This window comes from Lactuca saligna, chromosome 4 (assembly GCF_052625555.1).
Source record: "Lactuca saligna cultivar CGN05327 chromosome 4, ASM5262555v1, whole genome shotgun sequence".
Taxonomy (NCBI): Eukaryota; Viridiplantae; Streptophyta; class Magnoliopsida; order Asterales; family Asteraceae; genus Lactuca; species Lactuca saligna.
The window spans coordinates 11,018,716-11,035,943 of NC_136420.1; positions in this window are offsets into that span (position 1 = coordinate 11,018,716).

The following is a 17,228-nucleotide window of genomic DNA, read 5'->3' on the forward strand; positions in this document are numbered from 1 at the left end:
TCCATGAATTGTATTACGAGTGATTAGTGAGATGATAACATCTTATATTCTTGAAACCGAGATGTGTGAGTTGTATCTTGCGAATCGGTTGTACATTGATAATATGTAAATGCACCAGTAACTTGGTGTTATAAAACATATTGTTGTGTGTAATTCGGTGAGTGAGTGTAACCGAGCATTGTATCAAAGTTTATCCGTTCCTCTTATCCAAAGTAGGATAAAAGCGATATCTTTGGGCCCCTCGATGGTTTAGTGATGACAAACGTAAATGCTCGGCCGGGCTAGGGCTAATTTGATTTGTTCAATTAGTCTGTCGTCATAAATCGGAAATCGAGATATAGTACAAAGAGAATGATTTGAAATCATATCTCATACGATATCTAGAATGGAGGAATATATGATCCCTTATCTAAGGACACGCGTATCTGATATGATCAAAGTTGACAGCGGCTTTGGAAAGCTACGATTGCAGATCAGGATCTGAAGTCATACGCATAATAGTTATTAGACTTATCCAAGTGGGAGATTTTTGGATTAGTGTCTAAGTCCATAACTATTTTGGTATGTACTTGACCCGATGGTGCATGGTCCTTTTGGGTTGCCTTCACCAAAGCAACTTGATTGGAGAAATGAATAAAGAGAGAAAGGATAATATGATTTATTAATATGTTATAGGAATAATATATTAAAGGAGAAATCATATTTGTTTAATTAATATTGGTCAATAATTAATTAAGAATTAGTTTTGTGATCAAGTGTAATTAATTAAACTAGAGGGGCTGATTTGTAATTATGTGATAGTTACAAAATAAGGTAAGGATTATCTTAAATATAGGGTGAACGAATTTGAGGTGATAAGGCCTTAGAATTTGACTATGATAAGGATTCAAGGATTATCTTATGGGTTGCTTTCTGGATAAGCAACTAGATAAGGATAATGACTGAAACCATATCTCTACACCTATATAAACACCCCTAGGGTCATGAATTCGTGTATCCCTTCCCAAGAGGTCCTAGATACGAATTCTAACCTCTCACCTTTCTCTTTATACCTTCTCCACTTGCTTATGGTGTTTGTAAGCCATTAGAGGAGTGACACTTGTGACTCTAAGCCTTCCAAAGCAAATTCAAGGAGGAATTGGGATTGTTATTGCTATATAACAATCAAGGTATGTTCTTAAACCTAATTATATGTTAATGTCGATTTCCATATGTTAGAATTAGGGTTTATAGTCTTGGATTCAAAGCATGTAGAATAGAGAAACCTAGATCCAAGCATTAGGGTTTGTATGAGCACATAGGATGTCTTATGACCAAAACCCATCAGATAGTTCATCCCGAGCTCATTTTTAGTCTTGTTCTAACTTGAGGACAAGTTAGGGTTAAGCTTGGGGTGATTTGATAGCTTATTTTATTTCCTTATTTTTATTAGTTTATTTTAGATTTTTAGATCTTTTTATCATTAATGCATTGTATTTTATTTATTTTTCTTTAGTATGGATCGTACCTGGTGCTTGTTATGTTGCATGAGATATTTTGTAGGTTTTTCGGTGCTTGTTGCGGTTGCGGGTTGATTGGAGACGGGCTTAGTGGGCTCTCGAGGCATTATTGGGCTTAGCGGAATCAAAGAGGAAGAATTGGGCTTTAAAAGTTATTGGCTTAGATTATTTGGGCTTGTGAAGATGGATCATAAAATTCAAATTTTGGGCTTGGAGCATCCATTTGGTGGCTAAATGATGATTGGTGCATTTCAAATTACATGGACAAGGAGGGGGGACCAAAGGAATCTTTGGTAGTGGAAGGGTGGAGTGGCTTGGTGGACCAATAACATTACAACAACATTTGCATGGGTGGAATTTTCGTCGTGCGGGTACCCGCGCAACTACCTAGTTTGGGCATTTTGGTCATTTGGCTTGCCATAACCTTTCGGGATCAAATCTAGAAGATCATTCATGTTTTCCCACCACTACAGACCTGCAAGAGGCGATTTTGGGAGCTAGAAACCATTTCCTTTCATCTTTCCAAATCTTAGGTAGTTTCTTTATGCAATTAGATTATTGTTGTAACGACCGAAAAATACAACCAATTTAATTTTTTTTAAAAACAACCCGATTCCATTAAATTATTACAAAAAGGTTTTCAATACAAAATCAATTAGATTATTCCCAGAATCACATTGCTACAAAATCATGAGGAGCGGTACGATCACGCCTTCGCCTTGCCACAGTCTCCTGAAGAACCTGAAAACATTAAACCACAACTGTAAGCCCGAAAGCTTAGTGAGATACCCCCAAAATACCAACCACGCATACCATACACATATCATTCTATCTCATAACGAATCACAGAACAGCCATGCATATCAGGTCTACTGTGGGACTGGTCCGCCTTGCAGGGCCTTCAGTCCACCTGGTCCACCCTCCATGTCCAATCATGTCCCTCGAGTCCACAGTGTGATTGGTCCGCCCGCACTGGGCCTTCAACTCACCTGGTCCATTCTCTGAGTCTACAGTATGACTGATCCGCCCACATCGGGCCTTCAGTCGGCCTGGTCCACTCTCCGAGCCTCGGCACGTCTGGTCCGCCCTCGTGGGGCCTACAACCTATCCGGACCGCTTGCTGGGCCTTCGGAATAACCGGTCCGCCCTGGGTATCTTGGCCTACAGCACAAAGCAGGACCCGCCTCAACCCAACTCCAGTCCAAACAACCATGTGCACATAAACATACAATCACATAACAATTCATATTTAGGCAAACCGATCTAGCAGATCACATAACACAACATACTCTAACAGGATACCGACCTAACCGGTCACTAGCATAGCATCATCCTATCTACCAGGGTATTGACCTTAACCAGGTCTCTAACGAATACCATCCTAACTACCAGGATGCAAACATATCAAAACAATAACATAACAATAGATACCCAAATCTTAATCCGATAAAAGGGCCGACCTTGGTGCCTTAGACCCTGTTGATATAGTGAGGATAACTCACCTCGAAACTGCCGGCTGAAAGGATAAGATCCCGCTTCTCCGAACTCCGACACGAACTCCTCCACTGAACACCAAAACACTCAACTCAATATATACCCTTATTTACCAAAATACCTCTGGAAGACAACTGGTCAACCCTTGGACAAGGTCAAAGTCAACCCCTGACTGACTCTACTCGCCGAGTCAACCCGATGACTCGTCGAGTTCCCAAGCTCAGAACTTCCCTCAATCCGCGACCTGACTCACCGAGTCACCTCGAGACTCGCCGAGTCCAACCACTCTAAGTCCACTCGCACCCAACTCATCGAGTCATCCCTTGACTCACCGATTCTCGACTCAACCAGAAAATATTAGGACTCTTCGACAAGACTCGCTGAGTCTAAGAACAGACTCGCCGAGTCTAAGGCTATCTTCAACCTACTCGCCGAGTTGTTCATCCAACTCGTCGAGTTCCAGCTCATCTTCAAGCAACTCGTCGAGTCCACCCTTGTGACTCGCCGAGTACCACCGGTCTGAATCCATACATAAGCATTCCAGGCCATGCAATTGATCCAAAACATAGATCTAGCCTCCTACAACCCATCCATCACGTAAAGTGGCAAACTTTACATGAATCCATGAAGATCTAGGCATTATACACATTAGGGCTAAGGTTTGGGACAAGATAGCTTCACTACATACTCAATCACAGGGACTTTCAGGCATTCCAACCCTTCTCTATTCCAGATCTGAGGTAGCAACCTCAGATCTAACCTCTAGACTCCAAAACACCAATAGATGTGATCTCAACACCCCCAAAAATGAAGAATCTAGATAATAGCAGCTCAAGAACGAGATATTACCTCCAAAGAATGCCCCAACAACAATGAAACTCGAATCCAAGCAAAACCCTTTGATCCAAGCCTTTTCTCCTTCAAGATTTCTTCAACTAGCACTTCTCCAAGCTCCAATTTGCCCAACAATGGTGTTCCTCCACGAAATTAGGGTTTCTGGGGCTCAAGGGAATCAAAGAGGCTGGGGAGGAAACATAATGTTCTTTATATAGGGCTCATTCCCCGGATTTAGGGTTTTCTTCACCCAGCACCTACTCGCCGAGTCCATCTTTAAACTCGCCGAGTAGGCCACCTGACACGCGACCAAAGTCGCGACTCTACTCGCCGAGTCCATCCATGGACTCGCCGAGTCGCCCTTCAAGACTTACACTTTTAGCCCTTCAACTCTACTCTTGTTATTCCGGGATGTTACAATTGTTCTTGTTACTTTGTTGCCATGAGTGGCTAATACTCTTATTTGGTTGACTTTGGCTGAAAACCAATGAATGTTTGTGGGTTTTGAGGGATTTATGTTGATTATCAATTTATTCCATGTTTATGATTCTATTTTGCAATTCTTATGCTTATTTGATGCTTTGATCATGAGCTTAGTATTTGATTGAGCAATGGTTGATTTATTTCATTGATTTTGCATTGGATCATTGAATTTATCTAGAACAAAGGCTTTATGATGGTAGAAATCATCTCTAGCTTATGAATCATGTCTCCTTTATGGATGTGTAAGCATTTGACATCCTCTAGGAATTAGGGATTCCTTCATTCTTAAGGCTAATTGATTTCTTGGGATTAATTGCTTCAATTGACCCTTGATCTTAATTAAGAAGGTGTGTTGTGGGCTTCCCCAACCTCCATACTACCTATGAGGAATCTTGGCATATCATGCTTCATGATTGCTATAACCAATTTGGGATGAAGGATAAGCTTTGTATTAGATCCAAATGATAAACACACAAATGTTCATTGTGTTGAATTGCCTTAGTTAACCAATTATTCCCAATCTTTGAGCATCTCATCAACTTGCTTAATTGCAAGGTTTTTAGTTATTCAATTATTTTAGTTTTCAAGTAAAATCAAACACCCCCCTTTTAGTTTAATTGTAGTTAGTTAGTTTAATTTCACTAGTTTTATTGAATTGCATTGGTGATTGAATACAACCATTTCCCCGAGGATCGATACCCCATTTTACCATTATATTACGTTTATTTAGCAATCAAAGGGTGTAATTTTCTTGGTGGGCTCGACATCCCAACCACTTCGGGCATCCATAAATATGAAACACAACCTTTTCTTCTTCTACTGGAACTAAAATTCCTTCCTTTTCATAGAAATATTGCATAATCAAACTCCAATATCGAGCACACGAAATGCCATGAATAGCATTCGTGTTTTCAATACTCTACTGAAACTCTTTTCATAGTTGTGTAGAGTAATCTACTTGAAGATCATAGTACAACCCTACAACCATGGCGTACACCTCCATTCTTCTCTTATCTAGCCCAACCGTTCTTCCAGTTAAACATCGAAGAAAATCCCAAACAGAAAATTCCATACACTTGGTAGCCCTGAGTTCTTGAAGTCACTAATCTCTGTCAATTGAGGTTGATGACCCATTTCATTGAACATATGTACGATTTGCAGAAAGGTAAAAGTAACATATGGTGGTGAATTAGGTATGGCAATGATTTAGCAGAAAAGCTTCTTTGATAATTTGACAGAAAAGCTTCTTTGATAATCTAACCTTTTTATCATTGATGATCTAACCTTTTTATCTTTGATAATCTAACCTTTTATCAAACTAACAATTACCAACATATGAAACTCAGTGTGGATTCAAGCTTATTTGAGGCCTCGGACAAAAATAAAAAATGAGGTCCTTTTTGCTGCTACCTATGACAAATTAATACCAAAAACATTTTTATCTCTAAAATAATATACATAGATACATTAAAATGGGCCCTAAAAATTTGGAGGCCTTGAGTCGTCGTCCATACTGCATTACCCTCTGATACGACATTTATGAAACTATTACCAAACTAACAATTACCAATTGGTGGGGTTTAATATCAGAGAATCACATGAATCGAGGTCAATGAGCATTAGTGACGATGTCTTTAGCAGTGACAACCACCTTTAACGGCAACATCTAACACGAAATTAGTTAATGTCGCCACTAAATGTGGTTGTCGCCGCTAAAAACGTCACCAACAATGCTCATTATTCTTGTAGTGTGCTCCTTCAACTAGCTTTTGAAACCTTATAGATTTTATGTAATTTTAGATTATACTTATCTATACAAATTATATAACACAATTGATAAGAAGAAGAATGGATATCTCGTCTTCTCTTTGTCCTATTTGAAATGAAGTTTCAGAATCTGCCCAACACCTATTTCAAGTTTGTGAAATTGCCAATCAGCTGTTGTGTAGGGTATCTCGTTGGTGGGGCATCGCAGTTCACAATGAAGGTTTAAAGACTGGCAGAAAACTTGAAGGAAATGTAAACTCTAATAGAGCCTTTGATGTTGTGGTTGGGGCAGTTATGATGCGATTTGGAACTATAGGAATATATATATATATATATATATATATATATATATATATATATATATATATATATATATATATATATTTTCTTAAGCCTATGCAAAGTGTCATCTTTGATTTTGGTGGTGCACTTTCCATTTTGTTCTATGTCAACAGAAAGATGTCGTGTAATTTAATTGTATTGGTCTCTTCTTCCAGTATATAACAATGTTTTTTTTTTTTTTGGTCTGGGAGGTTGTGAAAATTGTTTTAATTGTTCAAAAAAAAATTAGTATCAGTTACAAACTTCGCAACTACTACATATATCAACTACTTTTTGCCAAACAAGCCATAAATGTTTATTGACCCAATAGATTAACTGTTTTTCAAAAATCATGATGGAAGCTGTCCTTTTTTTACTTAACCATTTATGTTAATTATTGGATAATATATACTTGTATTCATAATTTTATTTATAGTTCTTTTGAGCATTTGTAATATATATATATATATATATATATATATATATATATATATATATATATATATATATATATATATAATTAATTAATTGAGTCTCGACTCTTGAATATATATAGCTATATTATTAACTGGTTGATGCTAAATAAGTCAAAATCAACTTATTATAGTAATCTCAAATATCAAATAGCAGTAACATATGGCCTGGATTATCAAGTCTAATAGGTTGAAAAAAAGGTGGAGGACTACCTAACATTCCCTCTTAAAATGGACATTGTCCCATTTTTTGGTATTCTTCTGGGCCATTATAAAATATTAATGTACGATTATTGATCCAGGTAATGTTATTATAACAATAACATATGGTATCTATTTTGTGGCTTAAAAATATTTTCGTTCATAGTTTAGCAAGCATGCATTATTTAGGTCTCTAAACTCCATTCATGAATAGATGATTCAAGATCAGGATCTTATCCAAAGTCGTTTTATGTTTTGCAAAATGGTGATCATAAGAACAGAACATGATAAGAAGATCTTATCAAAATAAATTTATATTCAAATTTGCTCAAGGTTGTGATTTTGCAATATACATTATTACTTTATATTGATTCAGATGTCAATATAGAATCAACTTTAACTTCTTAAACTTGAGCTATAATTTTTGTTCTTGTAAATCCTAAAAATTAGGAAGGAAACTGTTGGGTTTTAGCCATAAGAACTTTCCTATGTGCGCATGCAAAACCCTATTGCTTGGATCTAGGCTTTCTAATAAACATGCTTTTGAATCCAAGACTTCTAATGGCTAATTAGATTAAACAACAACATTAAAACATATCTAGAATCATACCTTTGAGTTCCTTGTTGATCTTCTTGTCTTGGAGCTTCTAGAGTCACAATTGTCACTCCTCTAATGGCTTACAAACACCAATAGCAAGCAAGATGATTTAGGAGAGAGGAGAGGGGATGGAATTCGACCAGAGGTTCCTTGCTTTAGGTTCTGAAAGATTGTCCACGAATTCCACACCCCAAGGGCCTATTTATACCTTTAGACTCCTTAAGGGTTTCACCCTAAACCCTAATTGGATAATCTTCACTTAAGGCTATCCAAATCCATTCCATAGATATCCTTATGGACTATTTTGAGCTATCCTAAAGCTCTTAGAAACCGTCCAAAGTCAACCCTAATGGATTTGCAGTCTAAAGCTTAACTATCAAACAATTGACAGTTTATACCCTCTTATTTAATTAATCTCTTTAAGTCACCAAATTAATACCAATTAATTTATGACTTATATTAATCAAATAGCTAAATATTATTCCTTATAATATTTACTCTCTCTTAACAAATCATCCTTCAAGTTGCTATGGTGAAGGCAACCCAAAAGGACCATGCACAACCGAATATAGTTACAGCCTTAGACACTATTCCAACAGTCTCCCACTTGGATAAGTCTAGTAACTATACAAGTACAATACGGTTTGCAATCGTAGCTCTCAAAGACGCTGTCAACTCTGATCTAATCAATCTTGTCCTTTAGATAAGGGATCGTACAGTCCTCTGTTAGATATCATGCTGACAATCCTATGGAATGGTTAGTCTAGCATTTAGATTTCTCGATCTTCGATTTATTTGACATAGAACTTAATCGAACACATCAATTCAGTTCTGACCGGGCCCGGCACATAAGTCAAATCAAATCATCGAGTGGCCAAGATATCTCTTCTACCCTCTTAGGATAAAATTTACAGATAAACTTCGACTTATATGCATTTACTTATTCATTAACCAACTATACACAACAATGCGTTTTATAACATCAAGTTACTGATGCGTTTTCGCATTATCAATGCACAATCAATTAACAAATAATAAACCATATATCTAGGTTTTAAGACCATATGATATTATCGTCTTGCGATCACCTTTTATATCGTATTCCATAAGGTGATTCCAGTAAGCGCGGGTTTATTCCAATGCTCAAAACTAGTTCGTAAGCACTCATGAACGTTGCAGCAACTCTTGCTATGTCTAACACCATTTAGACACTCTACACACCAATTCAAGACAATCTTCATTCATATCTACTCCCAACATATGAACGATTGTGGACCATTTGAATAATTCGATTATTCCTAATAAACTCAATTATTCTGGAAGTCAAAACATGCAAAGTGAAACAATAGTTAAACAACTAACATGTGATAGTAACTTTACTCATAAATAAAACTTCTTTATTTAATCATCAAATGTTAATTACATTTATCTATTATACGTTTCTAATACTATCTAATCTATGCTAATATCATCCTTCAGCCCAATACTCCTAGCATGCTGTAAGTGCTTAACCCTACTCAGTCCCTTCGTAAGCGGATCTGCTGGGTTATCTTCTGATGATATCCTCTTCACTACGAGTTGTCCTTCTTCTACACGATGTCTAATGAAGTGATATTTTCTGTCGATATGTCGAGATCTACCATGATCCCTCGGTTCCTTGGTCAAGGCAACCGCACCTTCGTTATCACAGAAAATCTCCATGGGCTCCTTTATGGCCGGCACAACTCCAAGATCACCGATGAAGTTCTTCAGCCATATTGCCTCCTTCGACGCTTCGCTCGCTAAGCCAAAATAAAAGACACAACTCCAAGATCACCGACGTATAGCTTCAAAATAAAAGACACCATTCAGATAAGCCAAAATAGAACCATTCTCATTATTAAAAGAAAATCTAAAACCTTGTCTATATAAACCATGAAATGAAATGATGTTTCTAGCCATTTCTGGCGAATAGCAACAATTGTTCTAAAACTAAACTATTCTTAAGCACCAAAGAATACACTCCAATCTTGGTCACAGGCGACGATCTTCTGTTCCCCATGATTAGATTGATCCTTCCTTGCTCCACATCCCTACTTCTTCTTAGTCCCTGCACATTAGAACAAATGTGATAACCACAACCGGTGTCAAGAACCCAAGAAATAGCATGATTAGAATTGTTAGATTTGATTGCATATATACCTGCGAAAGATGGCTTGATCTTTCCTTCCTTGATGGCTTGCAGGTAGTCCGGGCAGCTTCGCTTCCAATGTCCTATCTTGTGGCAGTGGTGGCACTCTGCCTCCTTCGGGTTAGAGCAGGGCTTAGAGGGATCAACTTTTGTCCCACTAGAAGAGGAACCATCTCGGGCTTTCACCTTTCGATAGTTATTTGAAGAAGCTTTCCTCTTCTTTCCCTTCCCTTGACCAATAGTCAAGACAGGAGCAGCAGACGGATTGGGAGTTGGTGCAACAGACTTGTCCTTGAAATTGCTCTCAGCAACCCTCAAGAGACCTTGGAGTTTACTTAGAGTGACCTCCTCTTTGTTCATGTGGTAGGTCATCCTAAATTGATTGTACATCGGAGGCAAAGAGTGAAGCACCATGTCGATCGCCAAGTCTTCGCCGAAGTCAACATTTAACTTGCGAAGGCGGTCGACATACCTTTGCATCTTTTGCAAGTGCACGGTAAGAGATTCTCCATGACCCATCTTAGCGGAAATCATGTTAGTGAAGATCTCGTAACGCTCTTGTCTCGCGTTTTGGTGGTACCTCTCCAACAAGTCTTGATGCATCTCGTATGGATACATGTCCTCGTAGGACTTTTGGAACTCGGAGTTCATGGTGGCGATCATGATGCAATGTACTTTCGTCGCATCTCGCTCATGGGTTTCAAAGGCGGTGATTTCAGCGGGAGTAGCAACTTCGGGGTTGATTTTCTCGAGCTTCTCGTCGAGGACATACTCTTTATCCTCATAGCGAGCAATGGTGCGAATGTATCTTATCCATTCGCCAAAGTTCGTTCCATCGAAGGTGACCTTTTGGCAAAGGCTCATCAACGTGAAAGAACTAGCAGCAGCGTTGTTTGCGTTTGACATCTATAGAAAGGACAAAGATAGATTAGAACAAGAATCCCTAATTATCACCCAATAAGAAAAATTAGGGCTAGGATCCAACAATAACATTTACATACTAGAAAAGGGATGCCGTAATCTAACATGCAAATAAATTGAAGGTAAGTGAATGACGATTCACTAATTCTCCATCACAAAACTTAAACTTTTAGTCCTAAGTGTTTTTGAGAATTCCTAGGTTCGGATGAGATTCATTGAACTATTCAATGGCATGTTTAAATCTCGATATGCCCCTCTTGTTTGTGACTGGGATGCCGAGGATCACAAAGCGGGTGTGAATTACCATGCAAATTTACATGGTGCCTTCATTGTTACGATCACCTATTCGATGTGCCGGTAAACCACACACGCTCCATCGAACTATGATAAACAATGAATCACCCTTTGCCACCTTCGCTTAGAACCAATTAGTGTGCCGGTAAACCACACACGCTCCACTAACATCTTAGCAAGGTGCAAAGTGTAATTTCATGGGATTGCATCAATTCACCTTTCCTAAAGTAACTAAGATTGGGAAATTTGAAAAAGATTTAGTTACTTCGTATTTCTTATTATACTTTTAATGAGAGGATGAGGTTGCCCTATCCTACCCGTTCGGCTAACGACCCTCCACCAATCAAGCAAGCGGTGGGTGTGAGTGTACACCCATTAAGCGCCATTTTATAGGCCGCAACCTTATACCCACCTTATAGATCGGCTTCGTGAATGAGGCCTACTAGCGGTAAGACTAGCATTTAGTTATACATATATATTATTCTAATAACATCATATAAGTATAGGGTTGTATTTTAAACTTTTCAAAATCTATGGTTTGAAATTTAAGTTGTCTAAATTAAAGCTTTTAATCACAAATTTTAAATTTCAAAACTATAGGGTAGGTTTTAAACATTTAAAAACATTGAGGATCAAATAACAAATAATTTCAATTAACAATTAATATCTTAATTATCTTTATTTGATTTATCTTTGATTTCTTTGAGGATAATTACCAAAAAATAATTAAAACAATTAATTAATTATCATATAAAGAAACTAAATATTTAATTAGTTGATAATTACCTTTAACTAGATCAAGATAACACTTATATTTATCAAAAAAACGGATTCATATTGATCTAATTAGTTTATGGAAAGTTTGGATAAGATAAACACAAAGAAATCCCGAATCTGGCCCTTCCTGACGCTTGGACTCGCCGAGTGCACAAGGGGACTCGCCGAGTCAGGCCTACTCGACGAGTCCACCTTGGAACTCGACGAGTCAGTGACTCAAAACCCAAAAAATCGAATTTTGCAGGTTTGTTTCAGTTATTCAAGCAACAATTTAAAGAAAACCAATCTAGGCTCTGATACCACTGTTGGGTTTTAGCCATAAGAACTTTCCTATGTGCGCATGCAAAACCCTATTGCTTGGATCTAGGCTTTCTAATAAACATGCTTTTGAATCCAAGACTTCTAATGGCTAATTAGATTAAACAACAACATTAAAACAGATCTAGAATCATACCTTTGAGTTCCTTGTTGATCTTCTTGTCTTGGAGCTTCTAGAGTCACAATTGTCACTCCTCTAATGGCTTACAAACACCAATAGCAAGCAAGATGATTTAGGAGAGAGGAGAGGGGATGGAATTCGACCAGAGGTTCCTTGCTTTAGGTTCTGAAAGATTGTCCACGAATTCCACACCCCAAGGGCCTATTTATACCTTTAGACTCCTTAAGGGTTTCACCCTAAACCCTAATTGGATAATCTTCACTTAAGGCTATCCAAATCCATTCCATAGATATCCTTATGGACTATTTTGAGCTATCCTAAAGCTCTTAGAAACCGTCCAAAGTCAACCCTAATGGATTTACAGTCTAAAGCTTAACTATCAAACAATTGACAGTTTATACCCTCTTATTTAATTAATCTCTTTAAGTCACCAAATTAATACCAATTAATTTATGACTTATATTAATCAAATAGCTAAATATTATTCCTTATAATATTTACTCTCTCTTAACAAATCATCCTTCAAGTTGCTATGGTGAAGGCAACCCAAAAGGACCATGCACAACCGAATATAGTTACAGCCTTAGACACTATTCCAACAGAAACATCTTAATTACAAAAATAAAATAATTGTGATCGTGTACTTTAAGATTATAAAGGGGATATTGTAAGTGTAATTTAATTGACTAATTAAAAATGGACTTAAGAAAATAATGATGCCCTATACAGTGACAAATCTAGGAATTTCTATGGTGGAGGCACTATCAGTCAACAACAATAAGAATAAATTACAAAAATAAGCCTATTCTTCATCGAAATTAAAAGTTTTGTCCATATTTTGAACATTTTCCATAGTTGTCATTGTGTTTGATTCCTATTTTATATATGATATTGCTATACAAACATCGCCACAACCTCCTGTTATACACTCCTAAGTGCTAATCACATGAGTCACAACCTCCTGTTATACACCCCCAAGTGCTAATCACATGAGCGTATTTTTAGTATATATATATATATATATATATATATATATATATATATATATATATATATATATATATATATATATTTGATTCATCATTTATTACTATTTAATATTATTAGAGTAGATTGTTTTTTGTGTATTTATATTGAGGACTCAATATAATATATATCAAATGACCAAATATAATATAAAACTTTAAACATCTAACCATTTTTATTTTTAACATAGTTTATTTTTACCATCTTATTTGTATTCGAGTTTTAACTATTTTTTTTATTTATTTAACTACTAAATTATTTCTATCATAACTTTTATTTATAAAATATTTATATATTAATTTTAATGATAATCTTAATTTAAATATTCCATATTAAAGTATAACATGTTTAATGACGACTATTAAATAAGGTGTTTTTATAGATATTTTAAATAGATGAAGTTCAACTAAAAAAGTACTGAAATTTTTTAACCATTTGATGGTTCATTTAATTAAAAGTCAAAAATATTAAAATAATAAGGTAAGAAAAATATTAAAAGATAAGATGTGTTTAGAATTAAAGATCCTCTGAATAGCAATAAAAGTTTTGTACCTCTAATAATAGAGGTTATCCCTAATTAAAATAAATAAAATTTATTTTTTATTCCCCTATGATTAATCTTATACTACTTCACTCCTTTTTTTCCCCTCCATTTATCCATCCATTTTGTAATTCCATCGACTAAAAAGCTTTTTAATTAACTCTACTTTTAGACATATCATGTGTCTCATCGTATATGTGGTTCATTTAGTTTCTAGAATTAATTACTATTTGAGAATAGTTCAAAAGAATAATTAATATTTGAGAACAATTCAATAAAGTGATGAATTGTACAAAGAAAAACAAAAACTTCTAAAATCAAGAAAATGATGAGTCCATCCAAAATTTCCGTATAAAAATCAAAAAATTTGAAATTTATCTTTTTAACTGGTTAAATTGGTTTTTTTGTGCTGATCAAAAGTATTAATTAAATTTAATATAATATATATATTTTTTATTATTAAGCTCCTTCTTAATTCACTTAATAAGATCATAATAATAATTTTTGTTATTACCTCTAATTAATTGCAATTTACATTATCACTCCTTCTAGGTCTCCAATACGCCCATAATATTAGGACTTGAACCGCATTAACAACCTTGATTTAAGCATACGATCGCCACACTCTTCGTCGTCGCTACACTATCACATTGTTGTAACCTAGTTCGTCGATCCTGCATCATCACACCATCGTACTAGTCGTCATATGTTGTCGCTGGTGCGATATATTTAATCCACGTCATGTTGAAAATAATAAGGTTTTATTTAAACATTATTATTGTAAACATTATGATATTGCGGAAGGTTTAATTGGCAAATAATTTGTGTGTCTACATGTTACAAGTTTTATATGAAAGGGTTAATTGTGTAAATGTTTCATTCTTATGGATTACAGCTCGTTTCTTATATTCTTCTACATGCAGGTGGTGTGCGAGTTTTATTCATTTATCAAATGGTTCAGTTTTACTTGTTTCTGAGCCTTGATTTGATCCTGTTTCCAACCCGCAGTATACATTAAGAGGTGTGTGTTTATTTCTTATAACTGAGAAATACAACACACATACACACACACACACGCTTCCTCTATGCTCTCTATCGTATTAGGGTTCTTCGTTTAGTGTTTGTACACTCTATATTCTTCATTCTAGATAGTTGAGGTTAGGATATAAGAGGGTTGTAGTGAGGATAATCTGTAACTAGTGAAAGTGTTTTATGTATTGAGCTGTTTTATATGTAAGTAAATTGAAGATCCAACTAGTTCTTGTTCATAAAAAAAGAACTATTAAAGTTGTATTTCTTTGTGTTTGTTTAGATGGTATCAAAGCCAGTTTCAGTTGATTTGTTCTGTATTTGAATATAAGGCTCTAGTATTTCTAGTTCTAGATCTTAGTTTAAGACATATTCTTGATTTGAGTTGTTTTCATCTAGGTCTGTTATTAGATTCAAATTTGGTTTGTTATTTTGATATTGATGATGTCTATTGTTCTGCTTGTTTTTGGGTTTTAGGGTTTCTAGGTCAAGATCTATGTTTTTGATCTGCTCTAAATCCGGTCCATGTTCTGGTATGTTATCAGGTCTAAAGGTTTTATGGTAGTTTCCTTGTCATACGCTTTTAAGAGTAAATGATTGGGTTAGATGTAAACGTTTAGGTTTAACTCTTTGTTAAACCTAACAACAAACATTAACATGATTAGTTAATGTTAAGAGGCATGCAAATGAGGGACTATTAACTAATTCGATTCCAGGTATTTGGATACCTTCAAATTCAGTGGTAGATATAGTGCTTAAATAGATATATTAAGACTACTTTGTTGTTTTGTTGAGAATTGTTGAGGATTGTTGTAAGTTTTTTCATATATTCTTTTTTATTTGTTTGGGTTATCATGGGTTTTCTTGCTGCTCCTGACCTATCAGCTATCTTTTGATATCAAATCTTTACTTATGTAACTTGCTTTGCTATAGTCTCGTATGACTATGAATCTAAGTTGAGTTGTAGGGCTTACTAGTGAATTTATGGTATTGGATCGTCAGATTCCTAAATTTTCATATTAGTGTGCTATGTTCGTGGTGTTTTTGTGTTGATTAATCTGGAACACCTGGAGAGTCATCTAATCAGAATGAAATTGTGGATTTTGATGGTGCCTTATATTTGCATCTGTAACATCCTGACTCCTAGGTATAAAGTTTAAATTTTATAGTCATGTTCTTAGACCTACTCGATGAGTTGGATGCCTCAACTCGTCGTGTAGAAACGATTTAGACTGCGTGCATTTAAGGGGTCTACTCGATGAGTTGGAGGACCCTAACTCGATGAGTAGGATCTGAAAAATGAAACCCTAATTTCCAGGGTTTTGCAGCTTATTTAAAGGGTCATTAGCCTCGCTCAGCCTCCCTTACCGTCCCTCTTGAGCTCAGAAAACTCTACACTCGAATACTCTTCATTTTTGTGTGTAAAGAAGCTTTGAAAGTGGTTTTTGTTAAGAAGGATTGAAGTCTAAGGAGCTTGGAGCAAAAAGAAGCTTGTGGATCTGACTCTACTTCATCTTGACATCATTTTGAAGGTAACAAGTCGTTACCTTGACTTCTCTCTAGCTATATCTTTTCATGCACAGGTTTAGGGCCATTTTAAGCATATATGTGAACCATTTCGGGTATTGATCAAGATTTGAAGTTGTAACTTCAGATTTGGACTCCTCTAAGTCCTTATAGCCATAAAGTTATCAGATTTAACAAACTTGGGCCCTTCTCTTTGGGTTAAACCTTTCCATTTACTTGGTTTTGGCATCTAGGACCATGCATGCACGTAAAGTTTGCAACTTTACGTGGAAACCATGCCCCAGGAGGTTAGATCTGCATTTTAAAGCTATCGGGTAGCTTAAAAATGTCTGAAATAGAAATGGACTGAAGGGAATCGATGAGTTGCATGGTCAACTTGACGAGTCGGATGAAGATTGGCCGTTGTGGGTTTCTACGTGGACTCGGAGAGTCAGTGAGACGACTCGACGAGTCACTTAGGGTTTTCCCAACATTGGAACACGCATGGACTCGACGATTTGTTTAGAAACTCGGTGAGTCAACTAGGATTTTCATGAATTCTCGAGTTCTGGAAGGACTTGACGATTCAGTGAACTGCACTCGAAGAGTTGTGTCAACATGGATTGTTGACCTTGACCGTTGAATTTGACTTTGACTAAGGGTTGACCAGTTTGACTTCTAGGGGTATTTTGGTAATTTGGGAATTTATTAAAGTGGATCATTGGTGGATGTAGGTTTTGGAGTTAGAGTTTTATTTGGAGGAGTTTGACATTATCATTCCGAGCTACTTGTGAGGTGAGTTTTCCTCACTATACTAACAGGGTCAATTGGTCGAAGGCACTAATGGTGGTCCTA